Here is an 18,074-nt window from a genome sequence, read left to right as displayed (position 1 = left end):
GTGTGAGTACTGGGTGTCATGTTGTTGTGTGAGTCCTGGGTGTTATGTTTGTTGTGTGGTAATGTGTGTCATGTTGTGTGAGTACTGTGTGTCATGTTGTTGTGTGAGTACTGGGTGTCATGTTGTTGTGTGACAACTGTGTGTCTCATGTTGTTGTGTATGAGTACTGGGTGTCATGATGTTGTGTGGTACGGTGTGTCACGTGTTGTGTGTGAGTACTGGGTGTCATGTTGGTGTGTGTGAGTAGTGGGTGTCATGTTGTCGTGTGAGTACGGTGTCATGTTGTTTGTATGAGTCCTGGGTGTCATATTGGTGTTTGAGTACTGGGTGTCATGTTGTTGTGTGAGTACGGTGTGTCATGTTGTTGTCTGGTACTGGGTGTCATGGTGTTGTGTGGGTACGGTGTGTCATGTTGTTGTGTGGTACTGGGTGTCATAATGATGTATAGTGCAATTGTGTCATGTTGTTGTGTAGTGCTGGGTTTCATGATGATGATGTGTGTGGTACAGTGTGTCATGTTGTTGTGTGAGTACGGTGTGTCATGTTGTTGTGTAGGTGGGTGTCATGATGATGTGTGAGTACTGTGTCATGTAGTTGTGTGAGTACTGTGTGTCTGTGTTGTTGTGTGAGTACTGGGTGCCATGTTGTTGTGTGAGTGCTGGGTGTCTGTGTTGTTTGTGTGAGTACTGGGTGTCATGCTGTTGTGTGTGGTATTGGGTGTCATGTTTGTTGTGTGAGTGCTGTGTGTCCTGTTGTTGCGTGTGTACTGGGTGTCCTTATTGTTGTGTGAGTACTGTGTGTCATGTTGTTGTGTGAGTACCGTGTCATGTTGGTGTGTGAGTGCACGGTGTCAGGTTGTTGTGTAAAGTACTGGGTGTCATGTTGTTGTGTAGTACTGGGTGTCATGTTGGTGTGTAGTCCTGGGTGTCATGTTGGTGTGTGGTACTGGGTGTCATGTTGTTGTGTGAGTACTGGGTATCATGTTGTTGTGTGAGTTCTGGGTGTCATGTTGTTGTGTAGTACTGGGTGTCATGTTTGTGTGTAGTACTCTGTGTCATGTTGTTGTGTGAGTGCTGGGCGTCATGTTGTTGTGTGAGTCTGAGTGTCATGTTGTTGTGTAGTGCTAGTGTCATCTTGTTGTCTGAATACTGGGTGTCATGTTGTTGTGTGATACTGTGTGTGTCATGTTGTTATGTAGTACTGTGTGTCATCTTGTTGTCTGAGTACTGGGTGTCATGTTGTTGTGTGACTACTGTGTGTCATGTTGTTACGTATGATACTGGGTGTCATGATGTTGTGTGGTATGGTGTGTCACGTTGTTGTGTGAGTACTGGGTGTCATGTTGGTGTGTGAGTGGTAGGTGTCATGTTGTTGTGTGAGTACGGTGTGTCATGTTGTGTGGTCTGGGTGTCATATTGGTGTTTAGTACTGGGTGTCATGTTGTGTGGTACGGTGTGTCATCTTGTTGTCTGAGTACTGGGTGTCATGATGTTGTGTGGTACGGTGTGTCATGTGTTGTGTGAGCTGCTGGGTGTCATGATGCCTTAGTACGGTGTGTCATGTTGTTGTGTGAGTGGTTTCATGATGATGTGTAGTACGGTGTGTCATGTTGTTGTGTAGTACGGTGTGTCATGTTGTTGTGAGTACTATTTGTCATGTTGTTGTATGAGTACGGTGTGTCATGTTGTTGTGAGTACTGAGTGTCATGTTTTGTGTGTGAGTACTGGGTGTCATGTTGTTGTGTGAGTGCCCCAAGTGTCATGTTGTTGTGTAAGTACTGGGTGTCATGTTGTTGTGTGGTACTGGGTGTCATGTTGGTGTGTGAGTAATGGGTTGCTCAAGGTTGGTGTGTAGTACTGGGTGTCATGTTGTTGTGTCAGTAGCGTGTGTCGTGTTGTTGTGTGAGTACTGTATTGTCAAGTTGTTATTGTGAGTACTGGGTGTCATGATGTTGTGTAAGTATGGTGTGTCATGTTGTTGTATGAGTGCTGGGTGTCATGATGTGTGAGTACGGTGTGTCATGTTGTTGTGTAGTACTGTGTGTCATGTTGTGTGAGTACTGGGTGTCATGTTGTTGTGAGGAGTACTGGGTGTCATGTTGTTGTGTAGATACTGTGTTTCATGTTGTTGTGTGGTACTGGGTGTCATGCTGTTGTGTGAGTACTGGGTGTCATGTTGTTGTGTGTCGGTGTGTGTGTCATGTTGTTGTATGAGTACTGGGTGTCATGTTGTTTTGTAATTACTGGGTGTCATGCTGTTGTGTGAGTAGTGGGTATCATGTTGTTTTGTGAGTACTGGGTGTCATGTTGTTGTGTAGTACTGTGTGTGTGTTGTTGTGTGAGTACTGGGTGTCATGTTGTTGTGTAGTGCGGGTGTCCTTGCTGTTCTGTGAGTACTGGGTGTCATGTTGTGTAGTACTGGGTGTCATGTAGTTTGTGAGTACTGGGTGTCATGTTGTTGTGTAGAGTAGTGGGTATCATGTTGTGTGAGTCCTGGGTGTTATGTTGTTTTGTGTTAGTACTGTGTGTCATGTTTTTTGTCACAGTGCTGGGTGTCATGTTGTTGTGTAGTACTGCTGTGTGTCTGTTGTGTGTGTACTGGGTGTCATGATGTTGTGTAGGTACAGTGTGTCCTGTTGATGTGTGTAGTACTGGGTGTCATGTTGTTGTGTAGGTACTGTGTGTGTCGTATTTGTTGTGTGTGAGTACGGTGTGTGTCATGTTGTGTTGTGTGTGAGTGTGGGGTGTGTTGGTGTGTAGTACTGGGTGTCGTATTTGTTGTGTGAGTACTAGGTGTCAGGTTGTTGTGTAAGTACTGGGTGTCATGTTGTTGTGTGAGTAATGGGTGTCATGTTGGAGTGTGTGAGTGCTGTGTGTCATGTTGTTGTGTGAGTACTGGGTGTCATGTTGTTGTGAGTACTGTGTGTGTCATGTTGACATTTGTGTAACAGTACTGGGTGTCATGATGTTGTGTGAGTACTTTGTGTCATGTAGTTGTGTGAGTACTTTGTGTGTCCATGTTGTTTTATTGTGAGTACTGGGTGCCATGTTGTTGTGTGAGTACTGGGTGTCATGTTGTTGTGTGAGTACTGAGTGTCATGCTGTTGTGTGTGAGTATTGGGTGTCATGTTGTTGTGTGAGTGCTTGTGTGTCATGTTTATTTGCATTATTGTACTGGGTGTCATATTGTTGTGTGGTACTGTGTGTCATGTTGTTGTGCTGCATGTCATGTTGGTGTGTGAGTACTGGGTGTCAGGTTGTTGTGTAAGTACTGGGTGTCATGTTGTTGTGTGAGTACTGGGTGTCATGTTGGTGTGTGAGTCTGGGTGTCATGTTGGTGTGAGTGCTGGGTGTCATGTTGTTGTGTGAGTACTGGGTATCATGTTGTGTGGTTTAGGGGTGTCATGTTGTTGTTGTGTGAGTACTGGGTGTCATTTGTTGTGTGAGTACTCTGTGTCATGTTGTTATTAATGAGTACTGGGCGTCATGTTGTTGTGTAGTCCTGAGTGTCATGTGTTGTTGTGTGAGTACCAGGTGTCATCTTGTTGTCTGAATACTGGGTGTCATGTTGTTGTGTGAGTACTGTGTGTCATGTTGTTATGTAGTACTGTGTGTCATCTTGTTGTCTGAGTGCTGGGTGTCATGTTGTTGTGTGACTACTGTGTGTCATGTTGTTGTGTAGTGCTGGGTGTCATGATGTTGTGTGGTATAGTGTCACGTTGTTGTGTGAGTGCTGGGTGTCATGTTGGTTGTGTGAGTAGTGGGTGTCATGTTGTTGTGTAGTGCGGTGTGTCATGTTGTTGTGTAGGTCCTGGGTGTCATATTGGTGTTTAGTGCTGGGTGTCATGTTGTTGTGTGTAGTGCGGTGTGTCATGTTGTCCTGAGTACTGGGTGTCATGATGTTGTGTGAATGCGGTGTCATGTTGTTGTGTAATTACTGGGTGTCATGATGATGTGTGGTACGGTGTGTCATGTTGTTGTGTGAGTACTGGGTTTCATGATGATGTTGAGTACGGTGTGTCATGTTGTTGTGTGTGGTACGGTGTGTCATGTTGTTGTGGTACTGGTTGTCATGTTGTTGTATGAGTCACGATTGTGTCATGTTGTTGTGTAGTGCTAGTGTCATGTTTTGTGTGTGAGTGCTGGGTGTCATGTTGTTGTGTGAGTGCTAAGTGTCATGTTGTGTAAGTACTGGGTGTCATGTTGTTGTGTGAGTACTGGGTGTCATGTTGGTGTGTGAGTAATGGGTGTCAAGGTTGGTGTGTGAGTACTGGGTGTCATGTTGTTGTGTCAGTAATGTGTGTCGTGTTGTTGTGTGAGTACTGTGTGTCAAGTTGTTGTGTGAGTACTGGGTGTCATGATGTTGTGTAAGTATGGTGTGTCATGTTGTTGTATGAGTACTGGGTGTCATGATGATGTGTGAGTACGGTGTGTCATGTAGTTGTGTGGTACGGTGTGTCATGTGTTGTTGTGTAGTTGCTGGGTGTCATGTTGTTTGTGTGGTACGGTGTGTCATGTTTGTTATTGTGAGTACTGCATGTCATGTTGAATTATGTGGTACTGGGTGTCATGTTGTTGTGTGAGTACTAGGTGTCATGTTGTTGTGTAAGTACTGGGTGTCATGTTGTTGCGTGAGTACTGGATGTCATCAGTAGAGTTTGAGTACTGGGTGTCATGTTGTTTGTGTGAGTAATGTGTGTTATGTTGTTGTGTGAGAACTGGGTGTCATGTTGTTGTGAGAGTACTGGGTGTCATGTTGTTTGAATACTGTGTGTCATGTTTGTTGTGTGAGTACTGGGTGTCATGCTGTTGTGTGAGTACTGGGTGTCATGTTGTTGTGTCGGTACTGTGTGTCCATGTTGTTGTGTGAGTGCTGGGTGTCAAGATGTTTATTGTGATGCTTTGTGTCATGTTGTTGTGTTGAGTACTGTGTCATGTTGTTGTGTAGGTACTGGGTGCCATGTTGTTGTGTGAGTACTGGGTGTCATGTTGTTGTGTAGTGCTGAGTGTCATCCTGTTGTGTAGTGTTAGGTGTCATGTTGTTGTGTGAGTGCTGTGTGTCATGTTGTTCTGCGTGTGTACTGGGTGTCATATTGTTGTGTGAGCACTGTGTGTCATGTTGTTGTGTGAGTACTGGGTGTCATGTTGGTGTATGAGTACTGGGTGTCTGGTTGTTGTGTAAGTACTGGGTGTCATGTTGTTGTGTAGTGCTGGGTGTCCATGTTGGTGTGTGAGTCCTGGGTGTTATGTTGGTGTGTGAGTACTGGGTGTCATGTTGTTGTGTGAGTACTGGGTATCATGTTGTTGTGTGTGAGTTCTGGGTGTCATGTTGTTGTGTGAGTACTGGGTGTCATGTTGTTGTGTGAGTACTCTGTGTCATGTTGTTGTGTAGTACTAGGCATCATGTTGTTGTGTGAGTCCTGAGTGTCATGTTGTTGTGTAGTACTGTGTGTCATCTTGTTGTCTGAGTACTGGGTGTCATGTTGTTGTGTGACTACTGTGTGTCATGTTGTTGTGTAGTGCTGGGTGTCATGATGTGTTGTGTGAGTACAGTGTGTCACGTTGTTGTGTGAGTACTGGGTGTCATGTTGGTGTGAGTAGTGGGTGTCATGTTGTTGTGTGAGTACGGTGTGTCATGTTGTTGTGTGAGTCCTGGGTGTCATATTGGTGTTTGAGTACTGGGTGTCATGTTGTTTTGTAGTACGGTGTGTGTCATGTTGTTGTCTGAGTACTGGGTGTCATGATGTTGTGTGTGAGTACAGTGTGTCATGTTGTTGTTAGCAGTGGGTTTCTGATGATGTGTAGTACAGTGTGTCATGTTGTTGTGTGAGTGCGGTGTGTCATGTTGTTGTGTGAGTACTGGATTTGTCATGTTGTTGTGTGGTACGGTGTGTCATGTTGTTGTGTGTAGTGCTGAGTGTCATGATTGTGTGTGAGTACTGGGTGTCATGTTGTTGTGTGAGTACTAAGTGTCATGTTGTTGTGTAAGTGCTGGGTGTCATGTTGTTGTGTGAGTACTGGGTGTCTGTTGGTGTGTGAGTGTGGGTGTCATGTTGGTGTGTGAGTACTGGGTGTCATGTTGTTGTGTCAGTATTGTGTGTAGTGTTGTTGTGTGGTACTGTGTCAAGTTGTTGCGTAGTACTGGGTGTCATGATGTTGTGTAAGTACGGTGTGTCATGTTGTTTGTATGAGTACTGGAGTGTCATGATGATGTGTAGGTACAGTGTGTCATGTTGTTGTGTAGTACGGTGTGTCATGTTGTTGTGTAGTACTGGGTGTCATGTTGTTGTGTGGGTACGGTGTGTCATGTTGTTGTGTAGTACTGTGGGTCATGTTGTGTGTAGTACTGGGTGTCATGTTGTGTGAGTACTAGGTGTCATGTTGTTGTGTGTAAGTACTGGGTGTCATGTTGTTGTGTGGATACTGGATGTCATATTAGTGTTTGAGTGCTGGGTATCATGTTTGTTGTGTGAGTAATGTGTGTTGTTTGTTGTGTGAGAACTGGGTGTCATGTTGTTGTGAGAGTACTGGGTGTCATGTTGTGTGAATACTGCAATGTGTCATGTTGTTGTGTGAGTACTGGGTGTCATGCTGTTGCGTGAGTACTGGGTGTCATGTTGTTGTGTGTCGGTACTGTGTGTCCATGTTGTATCAATTGCTGGGTGTCATGTTATTGTAGTACTGGGTGTCATATTGTTGTGTGGTACTGGATGTCATGCTGTTGTGTGAGTACTGGGTGTCATGTTGTTGTGTCGGTACTGTGTCATGTTGTTGTGTAGTGCTAAGTCATGTTGTTTTGTGTGAGTACTGGGTGTCATGTTGTTGTGTAGAGTACTGGGTATCATGTTGTGTGGTGGGTGTCATACTGTTGTGTGACAATGTGTGAGTACTAGGTGTCATGTTGTTGTGTGGTACTAGGTGTCATGTTGTTGTGTAAGTACTGGGTCTCATGTTGTTGTGTGTAGGTACTGGGTGTCATGCTGTTGTGTGAGTACTGGGTGTCATGTTGTGTCGGTACCATGTGTCATGTTGTTGTGTGGTACTGGGGAGTCATGTTGTTTTGTAGTGCTGGGTGTCATGTTTGTTGTGTGAGTACTGGGTATCATGTTGTGTGAGTACTGGGTGTCATATTGTTGTGTGACAATGTGTGAGTACTGGGTGTCATGTTGTTGTGTGAGTACTAGGTGTCATGTTGTGTAAGTACTGGGTGTCATGTTGTTGTGTGAGTACTGGATGTCATGTTGGTGTGTGTGAGTACTGGGTGTCATGTTGTTGTGAGAGTACTGTGTGTCATGTTGTGTGAATACTGTGTGTCATGTTGTTGTACTGGGTGTCATGCTGTTGTGGCAGGCTGTGTCATGTTGTTGTGTCAGTTACTGTGTGTCATATTTATTTGTGTAGTACTGGGTGTCATGTTGTGTAGTACTGTGTGTCATGTTGTTATGTGAGTACGGTGTGTCATGTTGTTATGTAGTACTGTGTGTCATGTTGTGTGAGTACTGGGTGTCATGTTGTTGTGAGAGTACTGGAGTGTCATGTTGTTGTGTGAATTCTGTTTCCATGTTGTTGTGTGAGTACCGTTGTCATGCTGTTGTGTGAGTACTGGGTGTCATGTTGTTGTGTCGGTACTGTGTGTCATGTTGTTGTGTAGTACTGGGTGTCATGTTGTTGTGTGAGAACTGGGTGTCATGCTGTTGTGTGAGTACTGCGTGTCATGTTGTTGTGTGAGTACTGGGTGTCATGTTGTTTTGTGAGTACTGTGTCTGTGTTGTTGTGTGCTGTGTGTCCATGTTGTTGTACTGGGTGTCATGTTGTTATTGTGAGTACTGTGTGTCATGTGTTGTTGTGTGTGAGTACTGTATGTGTCATGTTGTTGTCTAGTACTGTGTGTCATGTTGTTGTGTGAGTACTGTGTCATGTTGTTGTGTGGTACTGTGTGTATTCTTGTTGTCTGAGTACTGTGTCATGTTGTTGTGTAGTGCTGGGTGTCATGTTGTTGTGTAGTACTGTGTGTCATGTTGTTGTGTAGTGCTGTATCATGTTGTTGTGTGAGTACGGTGTGTCATGTTGTTGTGTCAGTACTGTGTGTCATGTTGTTGTGTGAGTACTGGGTGTCATAGTGATGTGTGGGTACGGTGTGTCATGTTGTTGTGTGTGATCTGATTGTGTCATGTTGTTGTGTGAGTCCTGGGTGTCATGTTGGTGTTTGGTACTGGGTGTCATGTTGTTGTGTAGTACTGCGTGTCATGATGATGTGAGTGGTGTGTCATGTTGTTGTGTAGTACTGGGTGTCATGTTGTTGTGCTGTGAGTACGGTGTGTCATGTGTTGTTGTGTGAGTGCTAGGTGTCATGTTGTTGTGTGAGTACGGTGTGTCATGTTGTTGTGTGAGTACTGGGTGTCATGTTGGTGTGTGAGTAATGGGTGTCATGTTGGTGTGTGATGCTAGGTGTCATGTTGTTGTGTAATTGCATGTGTCATACTGTTGTGTAGTACTGGGTGTCATGTTGTTGTGTGGTACTGTGTGTCATGTGTGTGTTTTGTGATGCAGTGTGTCGTGTGTGTGAGTGCTGTGTGACATGTTGTTGTGTAGTGCTGGCGTCATGTTGTTATGTGATGCTGTGTGTGCATCTTGTTGTCTGGTACTGGGTGTCATGTTGTTGTGTGAGTACTGTGTGTCATGTTGTTTTGTGAGTACGGTGTGTCATGTTGTTGTGTGAGTACTGTGTGACATGTTGTTGTGTGAGTACTGGCGTCATGTTGTTATGTGAGTACTGTGTCATCTTGTCTGAGTCCTGGGTGTCATGTTGTTGTGTGAGTACTGTGTGTCATGTTGTTGTCTGAGTACTGGGTGTCATGTTGTTGTTTAGTACTGTGTGTATCATTGTAAGTGCTGGGTGTCATGATGTTGTGTGAGTACGGTGTGTCATGTTGTTGTGTAGTACTGGGGGTCATGTTGTTGTGAGTGCAGTTGTGTCATGTTGTTTGTGTGAATACGGTGTGTCATGTTGTTGTCTGGAGTACTGGGTGTCATGTTGTTGTGTGAGTACTGTGTGTGTGTGTGTGGGTGTCATGATGTTGTGTGAGTGCAGTGTGTCATGTTGTTGTCTGGTACTGGGTGTCATGTTGTTGTGTAGTGCTGTGTGTGTTGTTGTGTGAGTACTGTGTGTCATGTTGTTGTGTGAGTACTGGGTGTCATGTTGTTGTGTGAGTACTGTGTGTCATGTTGTTGTGTGAGTACGGGGTGTCATGTTGTTGTGTGAGTACGGTGTGTCATGTTGTTGTGTGAGTACGGTGTGTCATGTTGTTGTGTGTCAGTACTGTGTGTCATGCTGTTGTGTGAGTACTGGGTGTCATGTTGTTGTGTGAGTGCTGTGTGTCATGTTGTTGTGTGTGTACTGGGTGTTATGTTGTTGTGTGAGTACTGGGTGTCATGATGTTGTGTGAGTATGGTGTGTCATGTTGTTGTGTCATACTGTGTGTCGCTGTTGTGTGAGTACTGGGTGTCATGTTGTTGTGTGAGTGCTGTGTGTCATGTTGTTGTGTGTGTACTGGGTGTTATGTTGTTGTGTGAGTACTGGGAGTCATGTTGTTATGTGAGTACTGTGTGTTATGTTGTTGCGTGAGTACTGGGTGTCATGTTGTTGTGTGAGTACTGTGTGTCATGTTGTTCTGTGAATACTGTGTGTCATGTTGTTCTCTGAGTACTGTGTTTCATGTTGCTGTGTGGGTACTGGGTGTCATGTTGTTGTGTGAATACTGTGTGTCATATTGTGTGAGTACTGGGTGTCTTGTTGTTGTATGAGTACTGTGTGTCATGCTGTGTAAGTACTGTGTACAATGTTGTGTAAGTACTGTTTGCCATGTTGTTTTGTGACTGCTGGGTGCTATGTTGTTATGAGAGTGCTAGGTACCATATTGTTGTGTGACTGCTGGGTGCCCTGTTGTTATGAGTGCTGGGTGCCCTATTGTTATGAGTGCTTGGTGCCATATTGTTGTATGACTGCTGGGTGCCATATTGATATGAGTTCTAGTTGCCATATTGTTGTATGACTGCTGTGTGCCTTATTGTTACGAGATTTAGGTGCCATATTGTTGTATGACTGCTGGGTGCCATATTGATATGAGTTCTAGTTGCCATATTGTTGTATGACTGCTGTGTGCCTTATTGTTACGAGATTTAGGTGCCATATTGTTGTATGACTGCTGGGTGCCATATTGTTCTGAGTTTTAGGTGCCATATTGTTGTATGACTGCTGGGTGCCATATTGTTGTATTGTTGTGTGACTGGTTGACCTGGTGTTATGAGTGCGAGGTGCCATACAGAAGCTGCACAACATGAGAGCCAGATCTGTTTACCCTGGCAGATAAAAATCACTGTTCCAGCTATTTTTTTGGTTATATGTTTGATATGGACATATCAATTATATGCTGAGCTTATGTGGCCCTTAATAACAATGTGTAGCCATAAAACTCATTGTGGCAATGGTAACTAAATATAAGAACATAAGAATGAAGGAAATTGCAGCGGACCTATTGGCCCATAATGGGCAGTTCAGTTTACACCAGGCATGGGGCGATTAAGTTTCAAATTTAACTAGTTAAGTTAAGTTAACCAGTCTGTGTCAAATTTACTGAGGGGAATTTTCATTTTGATTAAATAACTTAATATCCTGTAAATGTTTTCCCGAAGAGTCAATGAATACTGTAGTTTGAATACCTGAATATTGAGGCAGTCTGGCACACTACTTCCTTGGTATGATTAAGTCGAGATAAAATAATCATAAATTCTTGAATTTTTTTATGTTTTACTCAACAGTTTTTCACATGTAAATAAGTGTATTATTTCAGTATACAAAACCAAGTTAGACTTTCTTATTTGAAAATAATTTATGCATATCAAATAAATAATCACTGAAAGTTTAAACTCAAACTTTGTCATCAAATATTTATTACACTTTATAATGCTAAATATATTGGATACTCACTGGGCTCAAGTGGCTAGTGTGTTATATATTATTCGTTATTTTTCTAAGTAGTTATTTGATATTTAATCGAAGTTAATCAATTAATTTGCCCAAATTTCGATTAAGTTAAGTTAAGTTAAACTGTCATTTCAAAAGTTAACTCGTTAAATTAATTAATTGCCCCATGCCTGGTTTACACCTAACCCATATCGCCCAAATATCCATCCAACCCATGTTTGAAGCTACCCAGCGTGTTCAAGTTAATGTTGATGTTTGGTAAATTGTTCCACTCATCCACTGCTCTATTTTCAAACCAATGTTTACCTATCTCGCGCCTAAATCTAAGTTTGTCTAATTTGAAACCAGATTTATCTAATTTAAAACCACGATAACTCAATAAATAGTAGCCATAATATCATTTACCCATGATAGTTCAGAATAGCCACGATAACCCAATATCGCCACAAAAACAACATGTCAACAGTAGGCAGAGGGGCGCTGTACAGGGTGACTATTAATCTGTGTGTGGTACTGATGAAACTCACTTGTCATGTACGGGTGTCGGGGATACAGGTTAGGGAGGGTTTGTAGGAGAATTGTACTTCAGCTTAGTCCAGCTTTGATGACGACACCAATAACAATGCTAAATCTAGCTTTTGTGGAGGTGTACTGTATACTTTTGTCGGTAGCAGGTAGTAGGCAGCTACCAAACAGGGAGGTACTACAACCTGGGAAGATATTGGAAGCATAATGTGCTGTCTAATGGTAGACCCTGCTGCCATATGGCATCACGAAAATTGTGACCAAGTCCCAGGTTGCTAATCCGACTTGCTGCCTCATTTACACACAATTGCAGATTCTCGATTGTTTCTCTTACTATTGACATCACAACATACATATAGCGTTTCTCACTATTTAAAATTTATTATTATTATAATTATTATTATTATTATTATTATTATTATTATTATTATTATTATTATTATTATTATTATTATTATTATTATTATTATTATTATTACAGGTATTATTATTATTATTATTATTATTATTATTATTATTATTATTATTATCATTATTATTATTATTATTATTATTATTATTATTATTATTATTATTATTATTATTATTATTATTATTATTATTATATTATTGTTATTATTATTATTATTATTATTATTATTATTATTATTATTATTATTATTATTATTATTATTATTATTATTATTATTATTATTATTATTATTATTATTATTATCATTATTATTATTATTATTATTATTATTATTATTATTATTATTATTATTATTATTATTATTATTATTATTATTATTATTATTATTACATTTTCGGCCCCCAGGCCCCGATATGATTCAGTGACCTGTGACCGGGTGGGCTAATCTCCATAAAAAAATAATAGATAAAAAAAAATTAAAAAAAAATACTGTTCCACAAGTCCAGTTAATTACAGTCATAATAGTAACTCAATACAGTCTGGTGGTGTTGTGTATGTCAGGAGTTACGAGGCGTCTGTCTGATAATAACTGCCTCCACAGTCACGACCTGAGAGACAGTTCCAAAGGCGGATATTCAAGGTCGGCACCTCCCTTTGTACACGACGACGGCCTAGTCACATACTGTAGTTCGGCGCCTCTATGAACTAAATATAAGATGTACACATTGTGAGAGTCAGTGTATTATTAATCGTCTTCTCTAGCCTTCGTGAGTGTTCTCTGTTACCCGGTCAACTACAACCTTCTCTACTGTTTCCCCATCGACTGGGATTATGGACGTTGATGGCCCAGCTTAATTACTGTAATTACTTTATGGTGGGTGTAATTAACCCAGTATAATTACTGTGATTACTTTATTCTTGGTGAAGTTTATCCAGTTTAATTACGGTGATTAATTTAAGCTGGATGAAGTTGACCTACTTTGGTTAGGGTGGGTGCTTTAAGCTGGGTGGAGTTGACCCAGTTTAATTACTGTGATTATTTTAAGCTTAGTTAGGGTAGGTACATCAATCTTGGTATAGTTAACCCAAGTTAGTTAGTGTGAATACTTTAAGTAAATGAATTATTTATCACAAGTTTTTTTTCTGTAAAAGCGAGAAAAAAAAAATAAGGTTTGCGAGTCATTAAAGATGTTTGTCAAGTTAATGTTATAATCTGTGGACCAACCTTTTGATAATTGTCTTGAGGAGGAAAGCCTTCTTGATTAATAATTTGCTGAGTGCATGTGTGTGTGTGAGTGTGTGTGTGTGTGTGTGTGTTTTTTTTTTTGTGTGTGTGCGTGCTCGTGTGTAATAATTAATAATAATAATAATAATAATAATAATAATAATAATAATAATAATAATAATAGTAATAATAATAATAATAATAATTAACGGTTTATTGAAGAGCATAGCAGCCGGAAGGCTGAAAATATACAGTTGCATAATTGGGGATTGGGATTCAATTTACAAATAATATACAAGTAACATAAGTGATACAAATAAGATATATAATAACTAGGTGAGGAAAAGCTCAAACTACAGGGCATTTCAACATAGTGACAGTGCAAAAAGTAGGATTTACTGGGAGTCAATACACTGGTTTATTCCAAGATATTGATAATTTTGACAATGGTTGAGAATCGGCTGTTCTTATAGCGATCAATTCGTGCTCTTATGGGCTAGATGCGGTTGTGGTGTCGAACAGCAATTCTCGGGCGAGGGATCTAAGGTGGTAGTAGGAGCCTGTGTCGAGGATGGTGCAGAAGCTTCTCATCAAATTTGCAGATGAGGTCGTGGTAATGGTCAGTGAGAGCCGAGAGGGTCAGTGTGTTGAGCGCTTCTTGATATGTGGAGTAGGATGGGGAGAGAATAATCTTGCAAGCCCTCTTTTGCACTTTTTCAAGGTGTTTACGTCGTGTGGCATTTAGGAAGGAACACCAGGTAGGGGAGACATAGGTGAGCTTGGGAAGTATGAATGTTGAGTAAACACTGAGGAACTCGGGTGCAGGAACTCCGATGGACTTGAGTCGGTGGAGGAGGTGGAGATGGAAACTGGAGGATTTGACAACTTCACTGACGTGTGGTTTCCAATTTAGTTTGTTGTCTATGGTGATGCCGAGGAGCTTAGTGGAATCTACAATCTAGAGTGTGTTGCCACGTAAAGTAATGGAAGGGGGTGGGGCAACATCGGAGGAGAGGTTGAAGTGCATAACCATGGTCTTGGTATGGTTGATGGTGACGTGGTTGTTGGTGGCCCAATTTTGGAGACTGTTCAATAAATCCTGAAGGGCGGTATAGTCGGGAGCAGAAATGTTGACGCTAATCCCAATGGTGGAGTCGTCGACATATTTCCAGCAAGCAGGGGTTTCTCTTAGGGCATCATTGATAAGCATAAGGAAGCATACAGGGTAGTTGTCCCATCTTGGTGCCTTGGGGGACGCCACAGGTGAGTGACTGAAAGGTGGAGACAGCCCCTCGGAGGCGTACAGCTTGGCGTCGGTCACTAAGGAAGTCTGTAAGCCATGGTATAACACTTCTTTGAAACCCTAGGTCAATAGCTTTGTTGATGATTAAATTGTGGTCGACAAGGTCGAATGCTTTAGTGAAGTCAATGAAGGCGACAGTTACAGACGTTTTTCGTTTCTCGAGATGGCGGTATATGTAGTCGAGAAAGCTGACAAGACAGTGAGCGGTGAGGGAAATTTTCATATTACCAAATTGCTGATGGTCTACGGCTCCTGCAATATCAGCATAAGCCCAGTCGAACACAAAACTTTCACAGATTAGGCTGGGTATTGGGGTGATGGCAATAGGTCGTAGCTGATTTAAGGATTGTGGGCTGGTTGACTTGTGCACTGGTGATACATAAGAAGTCTGTGTGTGTATGTGTGTGTGTGTGTATGTGTGTGTGTGTGTGTGTGTGTGTGTATGTGTGTGTGTGTATTGTGTGTGTATGTACGTATGTGTACGTAATAATAAATAATTATAATAGTTAACGGTTTATTGAAAAAGTTCTGCAGACCGAAGGCTGAAAATATAAATTGGACATAAATGACTTATTACATTCATTGGTGGTTTAACAAAAGCATTCATTAGAGAATGGTAAAGGAGCATACAGTGAACATACAGATTAATGTTTACATTGGAGGTCATGTAGATCATATACTCTGAGGTGTTGAACAACAGACACGTATTGTAGTAACTTCCTCACTGATGGTGGTATGGGGGGCCTGACGTGGTGTAGTAATTCCCTCACAGATGGTGTTGTGAGGGGAATCACGTGGTGTAGTAATTCCCTCATAGATGGTGTTATGAGGGGCTTGACGTGGGGTAGTAATTCCCTCACAGCTGGTGTTATGAGGGGCATCATGTAGTGTAGTAATTCCCTCACAGATGGTGTTATGAGGGGCTTGACGTGGTGTAGTAATTCCCTCACAGATGGTGTTATGAGGGGAATCACGTGGTGTAGTACTTCCCTCACAGATGGTGTTATGACGGGCTTGACGTGGTGTAGTAATTCCCTCACAGGTGGTGTTATGAGGGGCATCTCGTGGTGTAGTAATTCCCTCACAGATGGTGTTATGAGGGACATGACGTGGTGCAGTAATTCCCTCACAGATGGTGTTATGAGGGGCATCACGTGGTGTAGTAATTCCCTCACAGATGGTGTTGTGAGGGGCCTGACAAGTTGTAGTAATTCCCTCGCAGATGGTGTTATGAGGGGCCTCATGCGGTGTACTAACTCCCTCGCTGATGGTGTTATGAAGAACCTCACATTATGCTGTAGCAACTCATTCACTACGTGGTGTCGTAGCATCATGGGGACACCACGTGGTCTGGTGTCACAGGACCTGGTCCCAGGCCTCCCTATCGTGGACGGATTAACACATAACTGGTGTTGTTGAGTCTCAGGGGCAGTTATCACTGGGTACCTGGGACCTCCCTGCGTGAAGGTTAGCTTGGGTACGACACAGCTGTTATTGTTAAGTTGTTTTTCACTGACTTGAGCACTGTTCACCACTATTCAAGACTGGTTCCATTCCTTTCCTAAATGAAATAGTAACTTCTGGCGAGAAATTGTTGATATTCCGATGGGGTGGAGGGTTCACGGGAGGGAGTTGGTATGGGCCAACTTAACAGTTGACCTGGCTGCTGCCAGAGCAGCGCCAAGTTTATGAGGGACCTCACGTGGTGTAGTAATTCCCTCACAGATGGTGGTATGAGGGACCTCATGTGGTGTAGTAATTCCCTCACAGATGGTGTTATGAGGGACCTCACGTAGTGTAGTAATTCCCTCACAGATGGTGTTATATGAGTGAGGTGTGGTCCCAGACCTACCTATTGTAGATGAATTAACACATCGCTGGTTGTTGTTGGGTCTCACGGGCAGTTATCACTGGGTACCTGGGCTCTCACTGTCTGAGGCTGCTACTGTTGAGTTGTTCTCACCGACTCAATCACTGTTCATCACTGTTCACCTCTGTTCAACACTGGTTTCATTCCTTTCCCAAATGAAACTGCACCTTCTGGCGAGAACCTGTTGATATTCCGGTGGGGAGGAGGGTTCAGGGGAGGGAGCTGGCAGAGTCCAACCCAACAGTTGACCTGGCTGCTCCCAGAGGAGCGCCAGGTACGTCTTGACCCTTCGGTGGTCAAGGATGCAGTGATTTGTGTGTCCTATGTATGTGTGTGAGCGTATGTATGTGTATGTGCGTGCGTGCGTGCATGCGCGTGTGTGTGTGTAATAATAACAATAATAATAATAATAATAATAATAATAATAATAATAATAATAATAATAATAATAATAATAATAATAATAATAATAATAATAATAATAATAATAATAATTAACGGTTTATTGAAAGATCATGGCAGCCGGAAGGCTGAAAATATACAATAACATAATTGGGGAATCGGTCTCTTGATTTACAAATAATATACAAGTAACATAAGTGATACAAATATGATATATAATAACTAGGTGGGGAGAAGCTTAAACTACAGGGCATTTCAACATAGTGACAGCGCAAAAAGTAAGATTGACTGGGAGTGAATACACTGGTTGATGACAAGTTATTGATAATTTTTACAATGGTTGGGACTGGGCTATTCTTATAGCGATCAGTTCGTGCTCTTATGGGCTGGATGCGGTTGTGGTGTCGAACTGCAATTCTCGGGCGAGGGATCTCGGGTTGTAGTAGGAGCCGGTGTCGAGGATGGTGCAGAAGCTTCTCACCAAATTTGCAGATGAAGTCGTGGTGATGGTCAGTGTTGTATGTTCGCATGTGTAATAATAATAATAATTAACGGTTTATTGAAAGTGCTTGGCAGCCAGAAGGCTGAAAATATACAGTTACATATTTGGGGAATGGGTTTCGAATTACAAATAATATACAAGTAACATAAGTGATACAAATAAGATATATAAAGACTAGATGGGGAAAAGCTCAAACTACAGTGCATTTCAACATAGTGACAGTGCAAGGAGTAGTGTTTACTGGGAGTGAATACACTGGTTTATTACAAGTTATTGATAATTTTTACAATGGTTGGGACTGGCTGTTCTTATAGCGATCACTTCGTGCACGCATGGGCTGGATGCGGTTGTGGTGTCGAACAGCAATTCTCGGGCTAGGGATCTCAGGTGGTAGTAGGAGCCGGTGTCGAGGATGGTGTAGAAGCTTCTTACCAAATTTGCAGATGAGGTCGTGGTGATGGTCAGTGAGAGTCGAAAGGGTCAGTGTGTTGAGCGCTTCTTGATATGTGGAGTAGGAAGGGGAGAGAATAATCTTGCATGCCCTCTTTTGCACTTTTTCTAGGTGTTTACGTTGTGTGGCATTTAGGAGGAAGACCAGGTGGGGGAGGCATAGGTGAGCTTGGGAAGTATGAATGTTGTGTAAACACTGAGGAGCTCGGGTGCAGGAACTCCGAGGGACTTGAGTCGGCGGAGGAGGTGGAGACGGAAACTGGAGGATTTGACAACTTCACTGACGTGTGGTTTCCAATTTAGTTTGCTGTCTATGGTGACGCCGAGGAGCTTCGTGGAATCTACAACCTGGAGTGTGTTCGGACCTAGAGTAATGGAAGGAGGTGGGACAATTTCGGAGGA

This window comes from Homarus americanus, unplaced genomic scaffold (assembly GCF_018991925.1).
Source record: "Homarus americanus isolate GMGI-L3 unplaced genomic scaffold, GMGI_Hamer_2.0 scaffold7626, whole genome shotgun sequence".
Lineage (NCBI taxonomy): Eukaryota > Metazoa > Arthropoda > Malacostraca > Decapoda > Nephropidae > Homarus > Homarus americanus.
The sequence above is the reverse complement of the archived record's forward strand: the minus strand, read 5'-3'. Positions refer to the sequence as shown.